The 14,835-nt window shown below is 36.5% G+C and overlaps 1 protein-coding gene across 1 annotated transcript in view; it reads right to left on the minus strand.

Annotated features, from left to right (window-relative positions):
- The window catches only part of LOC134820222 (alpha-actinin-3-like), a 28,621-nt gene extending 19,251 nt beyond the window's left edge, over window positions 1–9,370 (minus strand). Inside the window, exon 1 of the mRNA XM_063830444.1 lies at window positions 9,330–9,370. The gene's annotated coding sequence lies outside the window, so the exon portion shown is untranslated. The remainder of the gene's footprint in view (window positions 1–9,329) is intronic.
- Window positions 9,371–14,835: the final 5,465 nt, after the last annotated feature.

Consider the following 14,835-nt stretch of genomic DNA (forward strand, 5'->3'; position numbering starts at 1 on the left):
ACAAAAACAACTGCAGCATATTATTCAATTAATACTACTATTTAAGTTATGCTGTCATGGAGTAAACAAAAACAACTGCAGCATATTATTCAATTAATACTACTATTTAAGTTATGCTGTCATGGAGTAAACAAAAACAACTGCAGCATATTATTCAATTAATACTACTATTTAAGTTATGCTGTCATGGAGTAAACAAAAACAACTGCAGCATATTATTCAATTAATACTACTATTTAAGTTATGCTGTCATGGAGTAAACAAAAACAACTGCAGCATATTATTCAATTAATACTACTATTTAAGTTATGCTGTTATGGAGTAAACAAAAACAACTGCAGCATATTATTCAATTAATACTACTATTTAAGTTATGCTGTCATGGAGTAAACAAAAACAACTGCAGCATATTATTCAATTAATACTACTATTTAAGTTATGCTGTTATGGAGTAAACAAAAACAACTGCAGCATATTATTCAATTAATACTACTATTTAAGTTATGCTGTTATGGAGTAAACAAAAACAACTGCAGCATATTATTCAATTAATACTACTATTTAAGTTATGCTGTTATGGAGTAAACAAAAACAACTGCAGCATATTATTCAATTAATACTACTATTTAAGTTATGCTGTCATGGAGTAAACAAAAACAACTGCAGCATATTATTCAATTAATACTACTATTTAAGTTATGCTGTCATGGAGTAAACAAAAACAACTGCAGCATATTATTCAATTAATACTACTATTTAAGTTATGCTGTTATGGAGTAAACAAAAACAACTGCAGCATATTATTCAATTAATACTACTATTTAAGTTATGCTGTCATGGAGTAAACAAAAACAACTGCAGCATATTATTCAATTAATACTACTATTTAAGTTATGCTGTTATGGAGTAAACAAAAACAACTGCAGCATATTATTCAATTAATACTACTATTTAAGTTATTCTGTCATGGAGTAAACAAAAACAACTGTAGCATATTATTCAATTAATACTACTATTTAAGTTATGCTGTCATGGAGTAAACAAAAACAACTGTAGCATATTATTCAATTAATACTACTATTTAAGTTATGCTGTCATGGAGTAAACAAAAACAACTGCAGCATATTATTCAATTAATACTACTATTTAAGTTATGCTGTTATGGAGTAAACAAAAACAACTGCAGCATATTATTCAATTAATACTACTATTTAAGTTATGCTGTCATGGAGTAAACAAAAACAACTGCAGCATATTATTCAATTAATACTACTATTTAAGTTATGCTGTCATGGAGTAAACAAAAACAACTGCAGCATATTATTCAATTAATACTACTATTTAAGTTATGCTGTCATGGAGTAAACAAAAACAACTGTAGCATATTATTCAATTAATACTACTATTTAAGTTATGCTGTCATGGAGTAAACAAAAACAACTGCAGCATATTATTCAATTAATACTACTATTTAAGTTATGCTGTCATGGAGTAAACAAAAACAACTGCAGCATATTATTCAATTAATACTACTATTTAAGTTATGCTGTCATGGAGTAAACAAAAACAACTGCAGCATATTATTCAATTAATACTACTATTTAAGTTATGCTGTCATGGAGTAAACAAAAACAACTGCAGCATATTATTCAATTAATAGTACTATTTAAGTTATGCTGTCATGGAGTAAACAAAAACAACTGCAGCATATTATTCAATTAATAGTACTATTTAAGTTATGCTGTCATGGAGTAAACAAAAACAACTGCAGCATATTATTCAATTAATACTACTATTTAAGTTATGCTGTCATGGAGTAAACAAAAACAACTGTAGCATATTATTCAATTAATACTACTATTTAAGTTATGCTGTCATGGAGTAAACAAAAACAACTGCAGCATATTATTCAATTAATACTACTATTTAAGTTATGCTGTCATGGAGTAAACAAAAACAACTGCAGCATATTATTCAATTAATACTACTATTTAAGTTATGCTGTTATGGAGTAAACAAAAACAACTGCAGCATATTATTCAATTAATACTACTATTTAAGTTATGCTGTCATGGAGTAAACAAAAACAACTGCAGCATATTATTCAATTAATAGTACTATTTAAGTTATGCTGTCATGGAGTAAACAAAAACAACTGCAGCATATTATTCAATTAATACTACTATTTAAGTTATGCTGTCATGGAGTAAACAAAAACAACTGCAGCATGTTATTCAATTAATACTACTATTTAAGTTATGCTGTCATGGAGTAAACAAAAACAACTGCAGCATATTATTCAATTAATACTACTATTTAAGTTATGCTGTCATGGAGTAAACAAAAACAACTGTAGCATATTATTCAATTAATACTACTATTTAAGTTATGCTGTCATGGAGTAAACAAAAACAACTGCAGCATATTATTCAATTAATACTACTATTTAAGTTATGCTGTCATGGAGTAAACAAAAACAACTGCAGCATATTATTCAATTAATACTACTATTTAAGTTATGCTGTCATGGAGTAAACAAAAACAACTGCAGCATATTATTCAATTAATACTACTATTTAAGTTATGCTGTCATGGAGTAAACAAAAACAACTGCAGCATATTATTCAATTAATAGTACTATTTAAGTTATGCTGTCATGGAGTAAACAAAAACAACTGCAGCATATTATTCAATTAATACTACTATTTAAGTTATGCTGTCATGGAGTAAACAAAAACAACTGCAGCATGTTATTCAATTAATACTACTATTTAAGTTATGCTGTCATGGAGTAAACAAAAACAACTGTAGCATATTATTCAATTAATACTACTATTTAAGTTATGCTGTCATGGAGTAAACAAAAACAACTGCAGCATATTATTCAATTAATACTACTATTTAAGTTATGCTGTCATGGAGTAAACAAAAACAACTGCAGCATATTATTCAATTAATACTACTATTTAAGTTATGCTGTTATGGAGTAAACAAAAACAACTGCAGCATATTATTCAATTAATACTACTATTTAAGTTATGCTGTCATGGAGTAAACAAAAACAACTGCAGCATATTATTCAATTAATACTACTATTTAAGTTATGCTGTCATGGAGTAAACAAAAACAACTGCAGCATATTATTCAATTAATAGTACTATTTAAGTTATGCTGTCATGGAGTAAACAAAAACAACTGCAGCATATTATTCAATTAATAGTACTATTTAAGTTATGCTGTCATGGAGTAAACAAAAACAACTGCAGCATGTTATTCAATTAATACTACTATTTAAGTTATGCTGTCATGGAGTAAACAAAAACAACTGCAGCATGTTATTCAATTAATACTACTATTTAAGTTATGCTGTTATGGAGTAAACAAAAACAACTGCAGCATGTTATTCAATTAATACTACTATTTAAGTTATGCTGTCATGGAGTAAACAAAAACAACTGCAGCAAGTTATTCAATTAATACTACTATTTAAGTTATCCTATTATGCTGTTATGCTATTATGTTATTGAACTAGCTGTCTCAGTTATACAACCAACAACGAAACATAAAGTTAAATGTATCAAAAATCATATAGAATTCAAAGAAAGGGCAAGTCGTGAGGTTGGAGAAGGAAAGGGTGAGCCGGAGAAATTAATTACTACCAATTAACTCAATTAATGTTATCATTAATGAAATTACTATTAATTATCATTTCAATCGCACTATGATTTAGTTGAATTCTAAAGCTGTTACCTTCTGTACTTGACAGTTAATTAACCGGCAGATTACATTGCGATAGTAATTAGAACTACAAGGCAACTATGGCAAGAGAGAGCGAACGTACTGACCACTCAAAATCCTACAGAGAAAAGCGACAGAATCACACAAGTGCTATTCTACAGAACACACCCACATATTTAATATTTATACGGGTATATTGGTATAACAGGCATAGTAACAACTAAACTAGTAACTAAGTAACTAGTAACTATAGTAACTAGTAACTAAGTAACTAGTAACTATAGTAACTAGTAACTAAGTAACTAGTAACTATAGTAACTAGTATAGAGCAGTATTAAGGTACTCAGTATTTAAACAACATGTCCACTGTGTGATATATTGGTGTTCACAGCAGCTGCACTAGGGGAGTGTGTAACATAAGTCAGTTATTACTTTGTAATCTACCAGCCAGTGACATATTATACCGGAATCTAGAGCCAGTGACATATTATACCGGAATCTAGAGCCAGGATTGTTCAGGGATCTAGCAGAGATTCATCTTACAGTAAACATGAGTACAGCGTGTTAACAATATCAGCTCAACTAACACAGTCAGTTAACAAAGTAACAAGTCACAGTTAACAAGAACAATACTGATTAACACAATGCCTGGTTTGAGGGGATTATCCCTATAAAGTTTACTATGTATAATGTATATAATACTATATTATTATCCCTATAAAGTTTACTATGTATAATGTATATAATACTATATTATTATCCCTATAAAGTTTACTATGTATCCCTATAAAGTTTATTGTATTGTATAATATAATAATATATTAGTATCCCTATAAAGTTGACTGTATTGTATAATATAATACTATATTATTATCCCTATAAAGTTTACTATGTATAATGTGTAATATAGAACTATATTATTATCCCTATAAAGTTTACTATACTGTATAATGTATATAATACTATGTTATTATCCCTATTATATAGTTTGCACCATATAAGGATATCAAGTAAAGTGCTAATTATCAAGTAGCTACTATTAGCTGTTAAGCTGTGAGAATATATGGGTGATTCTCATCAAAACCGACCCAAAAAACACGGGATTTGAAAGTTGATCATAGAACGAAAAAAATTACATTATGATAAATCGGGTTAGTTCCTCTACTTAAATCTGTATAGGGGTCAGATATTGCCCCACCAATTAATGAGTAATTGGCAATTAAGTGTGTTACACCCGTAACGATTTCTGTTACACCCGTAACGCATTACGGGTGTAACAAATTCTCAAATGTTACACCCGTAACGCATTACGGGTGTAACAAATGCTCAAATGTTACACCCGTAACACGTTACGGGTATAACAAATTCTCAAATGTTACACCCGTAACACGTTACGGGTATTACAAATTCTCAAATGTTACACCCGTAACATGTTACGGGTATTACAAATTCTCAAATGTTACACCTGTAACACGTTACAAACGGATTGTTTGTATACTTTATTACTTTATTGATGTACATTATTCACCCATTCATCATCTTTTATAAATTTCACCTGTACAAAGTAAAACGATTAGAGTTTAAGCTACATAATGTAAATTTACGAAAGTGTAGGGGGGGGGGATCATGTTATTTTTTGTCCGTTTTTATCCGTTAATTTTTGTCCGTTTTCAGAAAATAGGGTACCGAACGGACAAAAACGGACAAAAATTGTAACTTTTGATTTAAATTTTCTCCACAATTTGTAACAGGCTATCTGCAGAAATGGGTAGCCCGGTTAATGACCATGGTCCTTTCTCAAACTTTTAATCCTTTATTAGGCACAAAGAATAGTCTACACATTATTTAATAGCATAAAAAGGGATGAAAATCAATTCATTTATGAAAAATATCATGTAACAACTTTTCCATATTACTGGAGAGTAAAACTTTGTTAAACACAAAAATTCTTGAGCACATTTCGAGTCAGACTCAAATGCGTTTAAAAGCATTTTAGTATATAACAATAAATTATGTAAACAATAACACCAACAATAATAATAAATTGAACAAATTATTGAGAGATGAAAGAGAGGAAGAGGAGGAGGGGGACTGAGGAGGGGACTGAGGAGGAAGAGGAGGGGGGCTGAGGAGGAGTAAGACTGAGGAGGAGAACTGAGAAGGAGGAATGAATAGGAGGAGGAGGAGGAGAAGAAGGACTCAAGAGGAGGAGGAGGACTGAGGAGGAGAAGGAGGACAGATGAGGAGGACTGGGGGAGGACTGAGGAGGAAGACAACTGAGGAGAAGGAAGAGGAAGACTGAAGAGGACTGAGGAGGAGGAGGACTGAGGAGAAGGAGGAGGACTGAGGAGAAGGGGGATTAGGAGGAGGAGGAGGAGGACTTAGAAGGAGGAGGACTGAGGAGAAGGAGGAGGACTGAGGAGAAAGGGAGAGAGGAGGAGGAGGAGGAGAGAGGAGGAGGGTGACAGGGGAGAGGACTGAGGAGGAGGAAGAGGAGAAGGACTGAGGAGGAGAAGCAGGAGGACTGAGGAGGAGGACGACCCAGGAGGACGAGAACTGAGAAGAAGGAGGATGAGGACTGAGGACGAGGAGGAGGACTTGGGAGGAGGAGGACTGATGAGGAGGACTGAAGACGAGGAGGAGTAGGAGGAGGACTGAGGAGGGAGGACTTAGGAGGAAGAGGAGGACTGAGGAGGAGGAGGATTGAGGAGTAGGAGGAGAAAGAGGACTGAGGAGGATCAAAAGGACCCAGGAGGAGGACCCAGGAGGAGGAGGAGGAGGAGGACTGAGGAGAACTGAGAAGAAGGAGGACTGAATAGGAGGAGGAGGAGGGGACTGGGGGAGGGCTGAGGAGGAGGAGGACTGAGGAGGAGGAGGACTAAGGAGAAGGATGAGGAGGAGGACTGAGGAGGAGGAAGACCCAGGAGGAGGACCCAGGAAAATGCCCCATGAGGAGGAGGAGGAGGACTGGGGAGGAGGAGGACTGATGAGGACTTTTGAGGACTGATGAGGAGGACTGAAGCTGAGGACAAGGAGGAGGAGGAGGAGGACTGAGGACTGAGGACTGAGGAGGAGGACTGATGAGGAGAAGGAGGTGTATGAGGAGGATGAGGAGGAATAATGAGAAGGAGGATGAGGAGAAGGAGGACTGAGGAGGAGGACTGGTGAAGAGGACTGATGAGGAGGAGGAGGAGGACTGATGAGGATCAGGAGGACCCAGGAGGAGGACCCAGGAGGAGGAGGAAGAGGAGGAGGACTGAGGAGGAGGACTGAGCAGAACTGAGGAGAAGGAGGAGAAGTACTGCATAGGAGGAGGGGGACTGGGGGAGGAGGAGGACTGAGAAGGAGGAGGACTGAGGATAACTGCTCGGAGTAGGAGTAGGAGGAGGACTGAGGAGGGGAGGACTTAGGAGGAAGAGGATGACTGAAGAGGAAGAGGAGGAGGATAAAGAGGAGGACTGAGGAGGAGGACTGAGAGGTAGGAGGAGGAGGAGGAGGAGGAGAAGAACTCAGTAGGAGGAGGATGAGAAGGAGGAGAACTGAGGAGGAGGAGGACTAAGAAGAAGGATGAGGAGGAGGACTGAGGAGGAGGAGAAGGACTGAGGAGGAGGAGGACTGAGAAGGAGGAGGACTGAGGAGAACTGAGGAGAATGAGAAGTACTGAATAGGAGGAGGGGGACTGGGGGAGGACTGAGGAGGAAGAGGACTGAGGAGGACGACTAAGGAGAAGGATGAGGAATAGGACTGAGGAGGAGGAGGACTGAGGAGGAAAAGGAGGAGGATGAAGAGGAGGACTGAGGAGGAGGACTCAGGAGAATAGCTGAACTAGAATAACACTGCTTCCTTGTGTCAAATTCAATCATGAAGAATTCAATCACATACCTATCTAGGAAGATATTTACTCTTCCAGACACTACTGCAGTACATCGTACTTACATTAAATTACACACCTACTAGTATTGGTACCATTTTGATACCAACTGTACGGGTGTTACATTAATTACAAATTCGTTGCACCAACAACGTGTTACAGGTGTAACATTTGAGAAATTGTTACGCCCGTAACGTGTTACGGGTGTAATATTTGAGAATTTGTTACACCCGTAACGTGTTACGGGTGTAACATTTGAGAATTTGTTACGCCCGTAACGTGTTACGGGTTCGTTACGGGTTTGTTACGGGCGTGACGCCCCAGATCTTTATCAGCCTAAATTTTCCTTATCTACTAAGATAAAGATTCCAAACTTGTTAGAAGTACTACCTGTCCTATAAATAAGCCTTTCAGAAAGTTTTGTGAAAAAATATTGATCATAAGATGAGTTATAGTGTCTGAAAGGCCTGTGTTACGGGTGGAACATTATCTGACACCTCCCGTTTTTGGCCTTTTTTAGCAGTATTAACTTAATTTTATATTTCTAAGTTATATTTTAGTTATATATTTTGATGACCTGTTATTCTACGCCCAATTCTCTACATGATTGTACAAAAATTAATCAAATCGTTAAAAAAATGATTATATGACAATAGGTTGAGTGTGTAGAGTAATTTTGGGTCGGTTTTGATGAGAATCACCCATATAATATTATATATTATATTATATATATTTAATGTTATGACATACAAGGTGACACCTGCATAGTTTCTAATTCCTCTGAGAATTGAGTACGTCGAGTAGTTTGTAGCGTTACAGATAACGAGAAGCTTAGTGATGAGTAATTACAAATTACTTGGAGCAACATTCCTATTAAATACGGGAGAACTTCCAATTCTAGTTGATGGTTTTAACAATACTCAAGATACTAGCTAAAAACAATATTACAAATTATTACTAACTAAATACACGTCATTTAAACGCATACAACATTAACGATATACAAGCAAGGAGCAAGTAAGTAAGTAAGTTAGTGAGAGTAGGAGTTGGGTTGCTTGCGGAGCAAGAGTAAGACCAAGCTTGTTACAAATAGCTCCAGGAAGGCGCCAAATTCCACGCTGCCATACGAACCAGTCAACAAGTTTCACAAAACCACCCAACCAACCAGACAGAAAGTGTGAAGTCACGAGGTGTGACGTCATATCACGTGGTGTGACGTCATAACCAATTGGAAGGCTGCCAGCAAGTCAAGTGGTTTAGAAGGATGTTACCGAGTTAGTAGTTAGTTTTCCGTGTAGCATGCACCTTCTTACACCTTGGTTACTCAAAGACGGAACCTTGTATTAAATTTTAACTGCTCAAGGAGGGACAATTAACAAATACTGGTAATCACGATGAGGATGTGATTAACTTGCATCCTTTATTATAAAGGATATATAATAATAGCTAACCCAAAATTAGCTGCATTCTGTTAACACAACCGTCTATTAATGAAACCCCCCTAATTTTGTATTAATTATCGATAACTTATTACTTATTATTGATAACTTATTATTGATAACTTATTATTGATAACTTATTATTGATAACTTATTATTGATAACTTATCATTGCTAACTTATTATTGATAACGTATTACTAATTATTGATAACGTATTACTAATTATTGATAACTTATTACTAATTATTGATAACTAATTACTAATTATTGATAACTTACAGCCAGAGCAGCGTGAGAAGTTGGTTTCCATTCTGTTACATCGTCCTGGCAGAAATAACATGTTATATTTTGTTATATCATGAAAACAGATGACGTGATGACGTAAATCATTAATGTCTAGTTGAATTAATTTATAATGTATATTAGTGGATGGTTGTATTATAGGAGGCTAAAGGGCCAATATATTTATCAGGATCCTAGCATAAGGGGTCCGGTGGGTGCTCTTTTGGAAAACAGATGAGCAACTGTGTCCATCATAAAACAGATCATGTTAAAATGAGATACAATTGGATTCTATAAAAGTATTATAAACACTTATAATTCATTTAGGGTAAGGGAATTTAGGGCGAACAAAGAAATTATAAATTATTTCATAAATTCAGCTAAAATAGCAATCAAGATAATATTATGGTATTTAGATCGGTTTAACTTTCATTCATACAATTAGACTTTTACAACTCAAATATTAACATATAATAGTACCCAATTGGGTGTATAAAGCATTATATTGGCTAGCAGGAACCAGTCTAACCCTATAAAAGTGGGGTCAAGAGATCACAACAATATTTATTCGTTTACTGATTTTAACACCTCTTGGGGTCCAAATTTCAGGACCTAAAGTTCTTATTCCTTGGTCAATTTTTTCCCTATTGTTGCCGAAGGCAAAAAGATGGTAGGGAATAAGTTATCGGGTTTGGATATAATATGAGGTGGCCCGACAGCGCTACGCTGACGACAAAAGTCTGCTCCTTCGCAATATAAACCACTCCCCTATAAGTATGGAGTCTATTTTGCGCTTGCGACGCCAGTTATGTGTTAATTAATTATACGCATAGCAACCAGTTTTTGGCGCTTGACGACTGTTACACAGGTTTCCATTGGGTTACAATTCACTCTTATTCATTAATATAGCATATTAGTCATCTGAGCGGATCAATCATCAATGTAAGTGTTATTTTGGTGAAACAAGCTTAATAACTGAGACACACCAAACTGACACTCGGCCACAAGCACGCCAATATCATCAAAAACCTCAACACCACACTCATCAACAACAGACAAGACTACAGAACTGCAGTTCACCTCATCACGGGACACTGCGGCTTAAACAAACACCTTCACACCATTAGCAAATCAAACACCAGCGCTTGTCCTATGTGCAGTGACGGAGAGGAAACTGTCTCACACTTCCTTGGACAGTGTCCGGCTATTGCCCAAATTAGAGGTCAATATTTCCAGGACTACTACCTCTCTGTTAATGACATATTCGACAACCACCACGATTGTCAATTTTGCAAACCGCACCAAACGCTTCATTGTGCCGGAAGAGCTGGATCAGACCGGGGTGACTTACACCATCCTCCACCAGTCACTCTGATTTCACCAGCAACCTTCCCCAGGGTTGCCACACCCCAGAGGTAGGCAGAGCATCTCAATGCTATCCTCTCGTGGGCTTTTTTGGCCCAGCCTCTCTTTAAAAAAATTTTTTTTAAAAGAAAAAAAAAGCTTAATAAATTACAGAGTGATAAAATTCAGCAAGTCGAAACAAATTAAATTATGATATCAGCTGATAAACTCGTGGCTGATTATTTAACATTTGATCGACACTGAATGGTAAAAAGCGAATACATAGTTAAGAACAGATGTTACTTTACATTTACATTCAAGAAGCAACTAAGATCAAGATTGCGGCATGCTTTTAAAGAATCCTATTTCAAAGAATTTTTCAAGTTCTGCACCCCTAATATAATATAAACGATTATTATGTGCGCCAAACACCACTCTGGAATACAATAAAGTAAAAAAATTACATTGTAGGGAAATTTGATCATGAGTGGTGTAACCGTGTCAAAATTCTTGTTAATTTCTTCATACTGGTCAAAAGGCCATTAAAGCATTCGACCCAGTGGCGTAACGTTGCCTGTTGGCCCAACCCTCACCCCCCCCCCCCCCCCCTGCCGAAAATGCGCCCCCCTGTTGGCGCCCCCTTCCCTTTTGGTGCCCCTCCCTAAAATTGAACAAATTAGGTGATTTAAGAGGATATTCCGGTAAAGTCTCTAAACAAGTGTGTTTCTAGAGCAAAACGTGCAGTTTTGCTAGTACCTCAGTTAAGTTTTTCAAAATTTTCCCACATTCAAACGACGATTTTGCGCCCCCTAAGATGGCGACTTTTCGCGGAAAGTCGTGTTAAAGTTGATGAAATGGTGTCGCAACAGATATACAGGGTGGGCCAAAAGTCTGTACCCATAATAGCTCAGTCACTGAGTGCCCAATTGAAATAATTCTTTCTGGTATGACTTACTACCACTGCACCACTGGTTCGAGGAATTTGTCAATTCGAAAAATATTTGTGTTCATTTTTTCAAATGAAGGTTCATTTTCGCATTTATTTGATAGTTTGGATAGTCGGATCGAGCCAAATTTTATTGAATTGTGTGTGTATTTCAATTACATTTGTCCTGAAAAAATGGGAGTTCTAGCTTCTCAGATGACTGAGATATGAAGCATAACGAGCCACGAGGTTATTTATTATGTGTGATTGGCTTGCATAATCACGTGATTAGGTGACCCCGTTAAACATTATAATGGGAATCGTTAAGACTGCTCAATCAAGGTGTCGTGTCAGTCACATAATCACCCAGTCAATTTTGTTAACGAGAGACACAAAATGCTTGATAACTTCATCATTTCTGTTCCGTTTTGCCTTATTTTTCAGATCAGATGCAACATTTAATAATCTACCGTTTCTGAAAACATTAGGCGTTCATTATGTTCAGAGAAAACATTATAGGTGTTTTAATATCGAATGGGCGTGGTCTAAAATATTCGAATTTTCACATTTTAACGACGGAATCCTTGAACAAGTAGGTACAGTATGAATATACCATTTGCAAAGCAACAACTCTCAAATATAAAACACGACGGAGGTATATAACCCAACGTATGGGTACTGACTTTTGGCCCAACCTTATTATTTTTTGGCTTCATATATAAATATATAGTAAGATTCAATGAAATTTTTGAGTCAATCCTTAATTGACGATGTCAATTCATGGCAGCTCGGCGCGGCACAGTAGCGCATCTCGCCGATCTAGCCAGAGAAGCCTTATTAAGTGCGCGGCGCGGCACAGTAACGCATCGCGCTACAAAGTCAATCCCAACATTGCATCGGGATTAAGTAAAACAAAATTTAAATTGTATTACCAATTGCCATATTTGATATTACAATGAATAATAATATCATCCCAGGAAGCCTTACTGAATACTGATAGGGGCTTAACTTCGGAAGTAAAAGAAATAGAAAGTTCTGGTTTTGGGTTTTCGACAAAATGTTCGTCTTGGTCGGCCATTACTTGCGCTGCTGTGCTCTACCGTGCGTAGGTTCCCATAAAACTAAATCACTGGCAAGTAGCTCTTGTTCGCTGATTGGCTAAATTGTACTTCGTGGTACGTGGTGCAATTGAATTTTTTGGAATTTTTGAACCGTGCAAATTCAATGAACTTACGAGCGCGCGCGCAGTTCAACAAGCTGTGAAGACGCAATTCCCTGCCAGTAAAGTTTGCTGGGATAATAAACATAATTCACATAGCCATGTGTATACGCGTACTGCGTGACGCGCTTGTTTCACAAGTAAATATATAGCTTAGTTAAAAACTTGAAAATCCGATAATAAACTCATGAAAATTAGATATGCTATGTAAAATACGCTTTTTACTCACGGGGGGGGGGGGGGGGGGGGCTAAAACCAGGTTTTCGATCAAACGCTGCCATTTGTAGTCAAACGTCGCCAACAGTTGCTCTCGTCCAATGAAATCGCTGCATTTTGCCTGCCATTATGCATAATTGAATTACATATATTCGTATGCGAAGCTTTGCTTTCATAATGCAGCGATTTCATTGGACGAGAGCAACTGTTGGCGACGTTTGACTACAAATGGCAATGTTTGATCGAAAAACTGGTTTCAGCTCCCCCTGTGTACTATATACTATATATTTGAAAGTGCTAGTCACTTATCACAATGACGGCGCTGAGCCTAAACTTTAAATTTATAAATTCAAAGATAAAATAAAAATTCCAAAGCAAAAAGCAAAAGTAAAAGTTATTATAAAAATATTTCATTAACTGACTTGTATTCTAAATGTTTAAAATTCATAAATTGATAGTTCATAATGCTTTGTTTCACGTTGTAGCCCTGCCGCGCACAAGTGCGCGGCTTCGTCATTCGTGGTTTTTGGCCTTTCCACTTTCGCCACAAAACCATTTTGTGCAATAACAGGGGGGTAACGACGTGATACGAATAATTTTAATTCCACGTTTTAGTTGCGTATGTTCTGAGACCAGAAATTTTACAGTTTAGATTACACGTATGACGGACGTATTTCCTAATTCATAATTCAGATTGCCAACCTATAGAATATGAAATAAGGTTACAAATTTTAACTTCATGAATCGGGATCAAATCTTTGCAGAGCGCTTTCCTACCCAAATGTTGTGAAAACTAGTGAATTCACTAGTGGGATCAAAGACCCTTTCTCTGATTGAAGTACTTTCCCTTCGTATGGATCTTTTTTTCCTTCCTCATGCTCACTGTAAATTCACTAGTGGGATCAAAGACCCTTTCTCTGATTGAAGTACTTTCCCTTCGTATGGATCTTTTTTTTCCTTCCTCATGCTCACTGTAAATTATATTTGATGGCTTATATTATATTGGGCCTCACCGAGCTGCAAATTATTGACATCGTAAATCAAGGATTTTACAACATGAAATTCAATGATGCTTTGTGGGTCACTTTGTACAGCTAAAGGTCAGTTTTTACGGCTGAAAATTTCATATGTTAATTGTTAAAATTGTACATTTGTTTCATAAATGCACACATTAGTCAAAATCGTCCTGGTTCCTTTCAAACGGAGTCGAAACACAACAGCAGGCGCACCACCAAACTGCCCATCCCCACCAGTCCCACCCCGCCACACAGCGAAAAGAACCAATTCCACCTATCATACTCCAGACTCCTCCCAATACCCGTTTTCATTCTCCTCCACACTCGTCACGACGTCACCCCTGCTCTGATCAGGGGTACGAGAAACCCAGCAGAGAAACCTTAAATAGAATTAGGGACTCTGCAATAACAAGAGAGTTTGACAATCAAGCACTTGTCCATACATTCTTTTTAGTATTTTAAAAACATTTATGTTTTTAAAATACTAAAACTAAGGTGCCCAACATCACTGCAACAATATTATCAGCTATCTTCTAGAAAGGAAACCACTCTCATTTCACAACTCCCATCTAATGACTTTATATCAAGATCCACCAAAATTTGGAGCACAATTGCACCTAAACAATTGCACCTAAACAATAGGCACTCCTAATGCTGCAACATGCTTATAATGATTTAGCATGGACCTCAAGCGATTATGACATAATGCAGCTGTCATTTGAAAAAAATCCCCTTCAACTAATTTAATCCTGTGTTCTCGGCCAACACTTTTTTAATAGGAGG

The sequence above is a fragment of the Bolinopsis microptera genome, chromosome 8, assembly GCF_026151205.1.
Source record: "Bolinopsis microptera isolate Bmic1 chromosome 8, MBARI_Bmic_1.0, whole genome shotgun sequence".
Lineage (NCBI taxonomy): Eukaryota > Metazoa > Ctenophora > Tentaculata > Lobata > Bolinopsidae > Bolinopsis > Bolinopsis microptera.